This window comes from Canis lupus, chromosome 5 (assembly GCF_011100685.1).
Source record: "Canis lupus familiaris isolate Mischka breed German Shepherd chromosome 5, alternate assembly UU_Cfam_GSD_1.0, whole genome shotgun sequence".
Classification (NCBI taxonomy): domain Eukaryota; kingdom Metazoa; phylum Chordata; class Mammalia; order Carnivora; family Canidae; genus Canis; species Canis lupus.
Window position 1 is genome coordinate 48,091,052 of NC_049226.1, and position 12,582 is coordinate 48,103,633.

A 12,582-nucleotide genomic window follows, 5' to 3' on the forward strand; every position below is an offset into this window, starting at 1 on the left:
TAGAGTGTTCATTCACTTCCTCAGCTTCCCCAGTGATCAAATTCATACAAAAGATCCTCCTGGGGCAGACCCTCAGAGCTACAGCCACCAATCCTGGTCCCACTGTCAGAGACTGTCCTGTTCTCTTGCTTAAAATGCTGCCCAGGAATCAGACCCTTAGATATGGAATCCATTTGGCTCCCTTCTGCACCAGACTTCCCTCTTGGCCTGGCAAAGCCAAATAATTTATTTAAATAGTTTTTTAAAAAAGAAATAATTTGTGTACAAGGTAAAAATATTCCAAAGATGCAAAAGGGTACAAAGAAATATCCCTTCCACCCTGCTCCCCAAAGGCAACGAAGGTGAGTTTTGAAATCAGTTCTTTTATTTCTTTCTCTGGCTATAACCATCCCAGGGAATGCATTTCTGGGGCTAATATCCTTCCTGCCTGGTAGCCACACTCACTGCTCTCTCTCCCCAGCAACAACCTCCTCCTCGCCTCCTAATCATGCACATCCTGCTATGTCTATTCAAGCCACCTTCTCTCGGAAGAAGTTTTTAGCAACTCCAGCTGCTACTCATCCCTCTTCTTCCTGACAACAGTCTCATATCCGGACATTTCATCATATCCAATTGATCAGGTGGTAGTTTCTAATGGCTTGGTATAGGCCACCCTCACTTCCCCAACCAGCCTGAAGGCTGGATTACCCACCCGTGTGGCTTCCAATGCCACCTACACCTTGATGACTCCCAAATCCACTTTCCTGAGTTTCAGATGTATTTCCAGCTGAAACTGGCATCTTCCCATTTGTCTTATGGGAACATCCTGAACTGAATTCTTGCTTCTTGCCCTTAACTTACCCTACTCCTTGAATCTCCTCTCTCAATAAATGGTATCAACATCTGTTTAGTCATCTGAACTTGAAACTTCCCACCACTCCCGCAGCCACTATACCCGATGCCCCCAAATCTCCAGCAAGGTGACCACCTGCCAGTCTCCAGACAGAGGTTTCATTTTCGTGCCTTTGTTCCTTCTATTCCCTTGCCTTTCTTCTCTCCTCTGCCCAGCCCTAGCCAGACTACATGGTCTAGCACAAGTACCATCTTCTTTGTGAGACCTTTCCTTCCACCTCTAACTCTGACCTCCGCTCCCGGGCAGAATACAGTACACTTTCCTCTGTGCCCTAATATTTGTGTTCTTGCTGCATATACATCACATCAATCGTTGTAACCTGCCTGAAAATGAGCAGACATCATTCATTCATTTAGCATTCCCGGTGCCAAACCTGGCACCTTGCTATTGAGACAGATATATTCAATTTATGTCTATTAGACATATACATGGGGACACCTGGGTGGCTCAGGGGTTGAGCATCTGCCTTTGGCTCAGGGCGTGATCCCAGAGTCCTGGGATCGAGTCCCACATCAGGCTCCCTGGAGAGAGCCTGCTTCTCTCGCTGCCTATGTCTCTGCCTCTCTCTGTATGTCTCTCATGAATACATAAATAAATAAATCTTAAAAAGAGACATATATATGAATGAACGAGAGAATGCATGAATTAGATGGTTAGTAATTTTTAAATATGTAAACAAAGAGATTGTAATGTATAATTTTTAAAGGACCATGAAGCTATTTGGAAGTTCCTCAGTGTCTTTAATAGCCTCTTTCCTTCCCTCCTCCCTCCATCTTTCCTTTCTTCTTCCATCTTTCATTCAAATAGCTATTGACAGTTCCTAATGTGCCAGGTCCCAGACAGGACACTGTGGAGACTGAGGATAACTAAGGAATCTTCTGTGCTTTCAAGAGGCTTACACTTTGGTGTCACAGTCCCAGATTTCAAGACAATCTACAAAGCTACAATCTACAAAGCTATGGTAACCAAAACAGTATATATATATATATAATTTTTAAAGACTTTATTTATGTATTCATGAGACACACACAGAGAGAGAGAGAGAGAGGCAGAGACACAGGCAGAGGGAGAAGCAGGCTCCATGCAGGAAGCCCGACATGGGACCCGATCCCGGGTCTCCAAGATCACACCCTGGGCTGAAGGTGGTGCGAAACCGCTGAGCCACCTGGGCTGCCCAACAGTATGGTATTAGCACAAAAATAGACATACAGATCAAGAGAACAGAATGGAGAGCCCTGAAATCCAAGCTTATATGGTTAATTAATTTATGACAAAGGAGTCAAAAATATACAATGAGGAAAAGATAGTCTCTTCAACAAATGGTGCTGGGGAAACTGGACAGCTATAGGCAAAAGAATGAAACTGAACCACTTTCTTACACCATACACAAAAAATAAACTCAAAATAGATTAAAGACTTAAACGTGAGGCTTAAAACCATAAAACTCCTAGAAGAAAACATAGGCAAGAATTTCTTTGACATTGGCTATTGTAACATTTTTCTACATATGTCTCCTCAGGCAATGGAAACAAAAGCAAAAATAAACTATCGGGACTACATCAAAACAAAAAGCTTTTCCACTGCGAAGGAAACCATCAACAAAACAAAAAGACAACCTACTGAATGGGAACAGATATTTTCAAATGATATATCTGATAAGGGATTAATATTCAAAATATATTTAAAAAATCATACAACTCAATACCAAAAAACCAAATAATCCAATCTTTAAAATAATATACATTTTTCCAAAGAAGACATACCGATGGCCAATGGACACATGAAAAGATGCTCAACACCATTCATAATTAGGGAAATGCAAATCAAACCACAAGAGATGTCCCTTTACATCTGTCAGAATGGCTAGAATCAAAAAGACAAGTAATAACAAGTGTTGGTGAGGATGTGAAGAAAAAGGAACACTTGTGCCCGGTTGGTGGGAAAACTGGTGGAGCCACTATGGAAACAATAAGGAGCCTCCTCAAAAACATAAAAATAGAATTAGCATATGATGCAGTAATTCCACTGCTGGGTATTTACTTAAAAAAATGAAACTCCAATCTGAAAAGATATGTGTACACCTATGTTTACTGCAGCACTACTTACAATAGCCAAGATATAGAAGCAACCTAAGTGTCCGTTGGTAGATGAGTGGATAAAGGAGATATGGTATATACACAACACAATATTACTCAGGCATAAAAAAGAGTGAGGTCTTGCCATTTGTAAAAACATGGATGGACCTAGAGGATAATATGCTGAGTGAAATAAGTCAGGCAGAGAAAGACAACTACTACATGATTTCACTCGTATGTAGAATCTAAAAAAAACAAACAAATGAACAAACAAGCAAACAACAAAAAAGCACAAGCAGACTCATAAATACATAGAACTTGGTACGCCTCGGTGGCTCAGCGGTTGAGCATCTGTCTTCAACTCAGGATGTGATCCCGGGATCTGGGATCAAGTTCCACATCGGGCCCCCTTCGAAGAGCCTGCTTCTCCCCCTGCCTGTATCTCTGCCTCTCTGTCTCTGTGTCTCTCATGAATAAATAAATAAAATCTTTAAAATAAATAAATACATACATACATACACACATAGAACAAAATTATGGTTGCCAGAGGGAAAGGGCTTGGAGGATAGGCAAAATGGGTGAGGAAGGTGGCAAGTACAAGCCTCCAGTTGTGAAATAAATAAGTCACAGGCTGAGAAGTACAGCATAGGGAATATAGTCAATGGTATTGTAATAGCATTGTATGGTGACGGGTGTGGCTACACTTGTGGTGAGCACAAGTGTATGCTCATATCATAACTCTAAGCATATAATGCAGAGTTGTCAAATCACTATGATGTACACTTGAAACTAATATAATATTGTGTGTCAACTATACTTCAATAAAAATAACAATAATTTTAAAAACTTTTTTAAAGAAACTCACAGCTTAATGGTGGGGGGAGGGGCAGAAATGTGTTATTCAGTTGTCAGGCACCCACTTCCCATTTCAGAGAACAACTTTCTTTAACTTATAGGCCAACTGGGTCTGGTCCCACTGTCTCTCTTTGGTTAGTCCACTAGGGCTAGTATCATGCATATTTCCCAGGTGTTCCCACTCCCCCTGTGGGCCTCCCTCTTTATTGCTGGTCACTACTTGAAACCCCAACTTCCTTACTGGCACCAGAAGTCTCCCTTACCACCAGGTCTCTTAGGTCTTCCTGAGGCTACTACTCTTCCATGCAGGTATACATGACTTCCACCACAGGAAGGTTGGAACAACTTAAACCTGGGGACCCTTAGACTTGGGCCCTTCACAAAGTGGATCTCCTAGTGAGAGCTCCCTGCTTCTAACCTGGTTGCCTTTGCCTTTGTGTTTGTATCTTCTCTCCCAAGCACTATCTATCTGAATCAACATCCCCTTTTCTAAGTAGAGCTATCTTTCCACCTTCAAAGAAAGATAGCAATCACTGAACTCATTTGTCTCCCATTTTCTCCCCAAGTAATGCCCTGAATCTGAGTTATTTACTTCTAGGTAAGGCCACAGGCTCCACCTAACAGATATCATGACTCAAGAACCATCTGGGGAATGAGAGGTTTCCAGATCCCATAGTCAGAAATGAGTAAGGGTCCTGCTAGTTAGATTTCCTTTACCACATTCTACCAGAATGAGCTTTAGTCCTCCTCAGCCATTTCATTAGTGGTCTGGCTAAATTAAGCAAATACATGTTTCCCGAGGACAGACAATATTTTTTGGATACAGTATAGTCATTATAAATCCTAATAACAGGAAAGAGTTCTGCAACTGCCAGAATGCCTTGCCCATCTCTGGAGTCAGTGAATCCCATTACTGTGCAGAGCAGGACTCACTTCCTTTTCTGCATTGGGGGGACAATCTGTTTAATAAAAGAACAATGAGGGGCACCTGGGTGGCTCAGTGGTTGAGTGGCTGCCTTCCACTCAGGTCATGATCCTGGAATCCTGGGATCATGTCCCAAATTGAGCTCCCTACAGGGAGCCTGGTCTTCCCTCTGCCTATGTCTCTGCCTCTGTGTGTGTGTGTGTGTGTGTGTGTGTGTGTGTGTGTGTGTGTGCCTCATGAATAAATAAATAAAACCTTTAAAGAAAATAAAAAATAAAAATATAAATGAACAATGATACCTCCTAGGGGCTGCTCCCGATGTTACTCCAGGCAAAACATGCCTCTGTATGCTCATTGTTGCAACTCAAGCATCATGTGCAGTAAAGAACGTGTAGTCGGTGTTCAATTATTGACTGTTCTCAATTTCAGTCAATCTCAAATGATGTCACCAGTTATCCAGTTGCTTAGGACAAAAATCTTGGATGCTGGGATGGCTGGATGGCTTAGTGTTTGAGTGCCTGCCTTCAGCCCAGGGCAGGATCCTGGAGTCCTAGGATCGAGTCCCACATCAAGCTCCCTGTGGGGAGCCTACTACTCTCTCTGCCTGTGTCTCTGCCTCTCTCTCTCTCTCTTTCTCTGTGTCTCTCATGAATGAATAAATAAAATCTTAAAAAAAAAAGAAAACAAAACCCCACTAATTTGAAAAGATATATGCATCCTTATTTAAAAAAAAAAAAAAACACCCTTGGATGCCCCTGACCTCTCTACATTCCATGTCCAATTCTTTTTTTTTTTTTTTTAAGATTTTATTTATTTATTCATGAGAAACACACAGAGAGAGGCAGAGACATAGGCAGAGGGAGAAGCAGGTTCCATGCAGGGACCCTCAATGCGGGGCTTAATCCCGGGACCCCAGGATCACACCCTGAGCCAAAGGCAGACACTCAACCACTGAGCCACCCAGGCATCCCTCCGTGTCCAATTCATAAGTCAATCATGTTTCTCTATCTTCAGAACACATTCCAAATTTGACCACTTCAATCTACTGCCAGCTTTACCCTGTGGTATTTTTCTTTATTTCACTTACTACCTACCGTGATTTGGTAAGTCTATAAGCAATCTTCATTATTTGTGGATTCTGTTTTTGTGAATGCATCTACTTGTTAAAATTCATTTATGATATCAAAATCAATTCTTTTGGTGACTTCATGGTCTACACTCATAGAGAGATGAGAAATTATATGTGCTAGTTAAGCTTCATTCAGGCCTGTAATTATAGTTACAATGCTGTTGGCCATAAATGCAACATTAGAAAATTAACAATATATATTAAATAAAGTGTCTTTAAACAGAAACACATATAAAGTTATATATTGATCGGTTGATGAAAATGTGACCAGAGACTCAAGGAACCTAACCCTATATTTCCCCTAGGAATAGTGGTTCATAGTGACTATATACAATGTAATCGCTACAAATAAGGAGAATCAACTCTACTACTTTGACTTTAGGATTTTATTTATTTATTTTAGAGAGAGAGAAAAAGACAGCACAAGTGAGTGGGAATGGGGAAGGGTCAGAGGGGGAGGGAGAAGGACAAGCAGACTCCATGCTGAGCCGGGGCCAGACGGGGGGCTCCATACTAAAACCTGAGACCATAACCTGAGCCAAAACCAAGAGTCAGAAGCTCAATGGGCCACACAACCCAGGCACTCCATATTAATTTGTTATCTGACTCATAGCAAGAATCAAAACTCAGTGAGGGTAGAAACTTTGCCTATCCTGGAATGATGCCTGGCACATAGAAAGTTTTTCATAAATACTTATTGGATCAATGAATGAGTTAGGAGACATTCTGTCTGGACCTCAGGTAATGGGGAAAAAAATCATTGAAATTAAACAGTTTCTGAACATAAGCGACAAATTACAGTAGGATTAGTAGTAATCTACAATGATTACAATAGAAACCACAGATATTTTAAAATCACAGTACAGTGGTAGAAAACTTAAAATATAGTTTTATACTCATCAATACTTTGAATTATAGTAGGTATTTTTGCTCACCATCAGATATCATTACTTTAATGTGTTAATAAAGGAACATTTCTGTACCACATATTTTAATAATTGTATTGAGCATAATTGATTTCCTTTGAAATCTTGCGGTTTTTATTTTCTACATTTAGGACATTAAACATTAAAACATTCTGAGAACAGATCCATAGGCCTCCCTAGACTATCAGTGAGATCCATGGCACAGTGAGTGAAGAACTTTGGACTACCTTCAGGTCAAGGTCACTCTCAGGTAACACAGCAAGGATCACGAAGCTACTTAGAACTAGGGATCTACACCCAAATCTGCCTGCATGCATCACCACAGACCAGGCCCCATCTACAAAGACACTCCTCTTTGTGTCCCCCCAGACATCTGGAAGAGCACTGGTGGAAAGTTTCCAAAGGATTCCATACAGGGTATTCATGTGCAGAGCTTCTCACAGAGGCTGGAGGGCATCACTCTTCCAAGGATGGCCCGAAAACTGTTATTGATCAAAGATAAGGAAAAGTACAGAAATTGAGAGAAAGGATTGAGAAACTTTTTTAGAAATTTTAATCTAACAATAAAAAAACTAAGGCTTGTATTTTGTGTCTTTGTGTCTTTAAAAATGTTCCTTATTTTATAAAATCATCAGTCTGCAAGGGTTGGAAATTGACAAAGTCTAAACAAACAAACAAATCTGGTCTTTTCTCCACACAGAGTTTGAGAATCACTTTTGCCAGGGGATATGGTGGACAGAGATGGGGAGAGACATGGATACAAATGGGAAAATGCTCTGGAAAACAAAATGATGGACACAGGAGTATGTTGGACTAGAAGAACTGGGGAAGGCGGGGGAGGAGAAAGCATTTGAGTTGTGTTTTGACCAACATCTATAGGTGGAGATGACGCCTTTCTGGATATTCCAGGCAATGGGCTCAGTAGAAGATAAGGCAAGGAATGTTGAAAACAAGGTGCATCAGAGAAGCAGGACATCAGGCAAGACGGGGCAAATGTCCGTGTGTAGTGAGAAAGCAGCCTGGAAGGGTAGTGGGAGTAAATCACGATGACCTTGGAAACATGGTGGGGATTTAGGGTTTTTCAGTAGACCATAAAAAGCCATGGACTGATTTTGAGCAGGAAGCGAAATGATCATATCTGAGTTTTAAATGATAGTATTTGTTGAGTGAAACTAAATTTAAAAAATTCTCAGACACTGACTGTTTCAGAGAAGAGAATTTGCCTCTTTCATCAGAATATACAAATACACAGAGAATGATTTCCATGCTTGGATGAACACGTGCAAGGATGTGCATGAATAAGGCTTGCTCTGGAAAATCAATTTGCCTCTTTTCTCTTGTCCTCTCCTCTCCCCTCATCTCTCTTATTATTTCCTCTCTTTCCTCTCTTGTTCTTTGTGTCTCATTTTGCACTTTCCAGTAGTACTTCCGTCATGATTGAAAAGGCCTGTATCTGTACTTGGAGCTACTAGCCACATATGGTCACTGAGCCCTTGAAATAGGGCTTCTGTGGCTGAGGAGCTGAATTGTACATTTTATTTAATTTAAATTTAAATAGCTGCACAAAAATTTTTAAATAGCCACATGTGGTTATTGGCTCCCCTACTGGATAGTGCAGAGACTTTTACTCCAATGAAAATAGGGAAGGAAAAATATAGACTTCAAGAAGACTTCAGACAGGCTGTCAAAGGATAGTTGGTTAATAAGAGTAGTCAGAGTAGAAGGGAGATGGAAATGAATCCTGCTTTTAACCCAAATATGTATGTTTTAGCCTATTCATGTGCATTGAGCCTCTTGGAAAGAGGCCTTGGAGCCAGGAGCTTAGGGTACCGATTTTGATGTATCACTTTGAACAGGTCACTGACGGGAAGGGTAAGAACTGATGTCACTGAGCATTAACAAAACACCAGGCACAAGGCGTTAAGCATGTTTACAGATTACTACACTTGAATGTCACACAAAGCCATCAAATAGCATTCTTATTTCTATGTTATAGATGAGGAAAGGAGGAGCAGAGGGGTAAGCAAGTTGTCCAAGCCACCCAGGTTGCAAGGTGTAGAGCCAGTATTTAGGTATTTAGAACCAGCTCTAAGGCCAAAACTCTTTCCACTGCACCTCTGGGCTTCCCTAAACTCTTCTGAGCATCTATACCCTCCCTTCTTGTCCTCCCCCGCCCCTGCCCCCGTGAGACAGGACAGGCAGTCTTCATGCTGTCTACCCTCCTGCCCTCCAGGAGGGTGAAGAAGACCGAAAGTTTGGGAAGGCCCTGATATGTTGACAAGGCCAATGTGCTGAGTGTGCGTAAGGGAGGGAGGTGATATTTTCTGAGAATACAAACAGGGCACAGTGTTCTGAGATGGTTCTCCACTCTCGCGGATATTGAAAATACTTAAAATTTTCCATTTAAGAAATGCCTGAGGCTAGGCCTTCTTCAATCATGTAAAAACCAATATCAGTTTGGAAAGGTTATCACAGCCTTGCCAATTCCAGCCACCATTAAAAATGCAAATGTTTAGTATTTAAATATAGCCTTTGGCCACCGGCATTCAGGACTTCACATAAACCACAGTGGGCAGCCATCTCCCACTGAGGGCTGGGCCGGCCCACTAGGAAGCAAGGCGAGGCTGTGCCTCAAAGTCTGCTTTATAACCAGATGCCACGAAGGTCTGGGTCCTCAGAGGTTGTGTGTTTGCAGCTGCTGAACTAGACATCCATTCTGGGGACAAAGACCCCGTTGATTTTCTTTGTCCTTATCTTCCCAGGGCCTATCCCAGTCCCTGCTTTGTAGGAAGAGCTCAGGGGACATTCATCAAATAGACTAATTCAATCATTCGTCATCTTTTATGGGTTATCCTATCATATCCCAGGCATTTGGGGGAAATATCAAGTAATTCACTATCTAAGAAGGGTGGTAAGATGTGCAAATAAACAATAACAACATAAAATAGTATGAAGTTAATCTTACCGTAGGATTAATTCTGGAGGTCTCTCAACAGGTGTTTGCACATGTTCCAGATGCAGAGAGTTTGTGTGGTCAGACATCTGGATTCTGGGTGTTCTGGGACATGGAGTAACTAGGCAGTGAGATCAGCAATGGGAGCTCTGTGGAAGAGGCGCCAAGAACCACTGCTGAGGGGGGTTCATGTCCTTGGTTGTCTCCTCCACTCAGACTGTAGGTGCTCTGAGGGCTGGATTGTGCTTTATTCAGCTCTGCACTCCAGTACCTCACATGGGGCCTGACACACAGTAGGAAGCAACATATGCTGAATGAATGAACGAATAAATGAACGAACGTTAGGAATCCATAAGGGATCATGGAAGCAGCAGCATTCATTGAGGGTTTAGTATGCAGCAAACATTTAATACACATCTTCTTAGTTAATGAGAAGAACCAAGGTGCAGCTGAGGAGACAAAAACCACATCAGCTACTTGAACAGAGAGAATTGAATGTAAAGGATTGTTAACTGGGTATACAGAGGTTAACTGGGTAACTGAAAGGGTAAAATGAAAACTATAAAGTATAACAGAGCCAGCAACTGCAGAAAGCAGCTATCACCCTAGGGATAAGGAACCAGAGGGGGAAAGTCACAATTATTAAAAGTTAGAGGCTTGGTAGAGAAACCTTGTGAGCTGGAACTCAGACAACGGAGCAGAGGCCCAGCTGGCCCAGCGCTGGTGTCTCTGGTTGGATGTGATGAGCCTCATGCTCTGTTGAAAACTATAAACCGGCTTCAGCTACTACAGTGGGGAGGCCTTGCTGTTACCAGGTGAAAGAGCATTGCTGGGGTGACGCTTACAGCTACCCCTCCATGCTTCAAGACCCAGTTCAGATGTCCTCTCCTCTGAGAAGCCTTCTTGATCTCTTCCTTCAGATAGAAGCCCACAGGAAGCAGACAGGAAGACAGAAGTCTTATCTTCCCCCTCCAGCCATGCAGCCCCCTCCAGCAACCCCACTGGTAGAACTTAAGAGGGAGCCAGCTGGACCAGCACATATGTGATTTGCAGAGACCCAGCCCCGTCATCACAAAGCAGAGTACAGAAGGGTTTTGGAGCCAACATGCCATGGTGTCCTAACTATACAGGAATCTTCCCGTCGATGTCGTGATGTAGGTCCTGCCACTACCCCCATTATATAGATGAGAAAACCAAAGTAAGTAAGGTCTAAGTAAGTCAAGGTGGCCTGCCTAGTAAGTTGATGCAGCAGCAGCCTGATTTGAAGCCACGTCCATCTGCTCTTAATGGCAATACTCTACCAAGTTTTCCTCATGTTTTTATATTAAGAAAGTGTCGGGAGATAGAACAGATTTGAAGTCCCAGTGCTGTTGGGTTGGCAGCTGGGGATGAGATGGGGTAGGGGGTTCAGGTGTCACCTATTAAGAGCAGGGAAGCAAGCATGGTGAAGTTATGACAAATATCTCCCAGCATGCCAATTTGATCTCTCACTCTACTGTCCTTCAAGAAAGTTCAGATCTTTATTACTTGATCAAAAATTAGCCACTCAACAAGCTCCTCCCCATCCTTCAAGACCCAGCTCAGATGCCACCTCCTCTGAGAAGCCTTTCCAATATCTACAGAGCCAGCCATGCACCCACGCAGTGTCCCCGTGGGATCTGATGCCAATACCTGGGTGGGGTTTACTTGACTATATGCTGCACTAGATGGCGGGCTACTCGAGGACAGGCCTGAGTCTATCTGGACTCTGCCCAACGCATGGTGGGCACCCAATGTCTAGGGATAATTATAAAGCCTTATTTCTTCCAGAAGCACGCTTCCGTAGGAGCACAAGCACTATGAGGGCCATATTTTTTGGCTCATTCTCTGCTTTCCAGGAGTTCTGGGTCTAGTGCTGAAGACACGTTGAAAAAACACCAAAAAACAACCCCCCTTGTTGAGTCCTTGACTTCCCGCCTTTTCCAAACCATTTTTCTCACTCAGTCAGATGGAAATGGTTTCCATCGGAAACCCCTGCTAAAACCTTCCAAAGGCTTCCTGCTCTTAGGATAAAGACTAACTCTTCAACTTTTTTGCCTAGGACCCCTGCCACCTGTCCCCTGCTCCTCTTCAGCCTTCCATCTCATTGCCCCCATCCACCCTCCCTCCTCCTCCTCCTCCACCAGCCAGCTACTGAACCTCACCAGTTTTCCCAACTCACCAAGCTCTTTGCATCTTGGTCTTTGCTGGTAGGGGTTTCCTCTACCCAGAACCCTCTCTTCTTGCTCCCTTTGCCCAAATCTCTCTGGCTTATCTTTTAGATCTCAGCTGCTGAGTCACTTCCTCCAGGAGGCTATTGGCAGGGTAACTTGATGCTCCCGGAGCAACCTGCTCCAGATCACGCCTCTTATCCTCTGAATTGTAATGGCTTAGGTTAGCTAGGAACAGTGGGCTTCCTGGCACATGCTTTGTAGAACAGGTATGAATGAATTAAAATCTGCAAACAACAAAAAATGAAGAGCGGTCTCTCCAAGGGAGTTTGGATGTCACAGGCTGCCTATAATGTGGTGAAATAGCTCCCACTGTTGAGGCACCTGGTGAAAAGAGGACCTCCAGAATGGTGGGAAAGGCTGGGACTGGAGTTTGAAGGTCAGGGCTGGCACCTCAGTGATCTGGGGGCAACCAGTCTGACACTATGCTATTTTCTTCATCTACATGATAAAGTGTTTTCTTCCATCCTACTAGGTGCTACAGCTCACCCAGGAAATTAAATTGACAAATGACAAATTAGTGAGAGAGAAAACAGAGTTTAGGAGTACGCACAGCATGCGTACACATGGGGAAAACT

At 42.9% G+C, this 12,582-nt stretch overlaps 1 long non-coding RNA gene across 1 annotated transcript; it reads right to left on the reverse strand.

Annotated features, from left to right (window-relative positions):
* Positions 1 to 6,244: 6,244 nt before the first annotated feature.
* Positions 6,245 to 12,030, reverse strand: LOC106558772. The gene is made up of 3 exons (XR_005358893.1): positions 11,956 to 12,030; positions 9,768 to 10,065; positions 6,245 to 7,284 (listed from the first exon to the last, which is right to left on the reverse strand). It is a non-coding gene; the product is annotated as an uncharacterized LOC106558772 (long non-coding RNA).
* Positions 12,031 to 12,582: the final 552 nt, after the last annotated feature.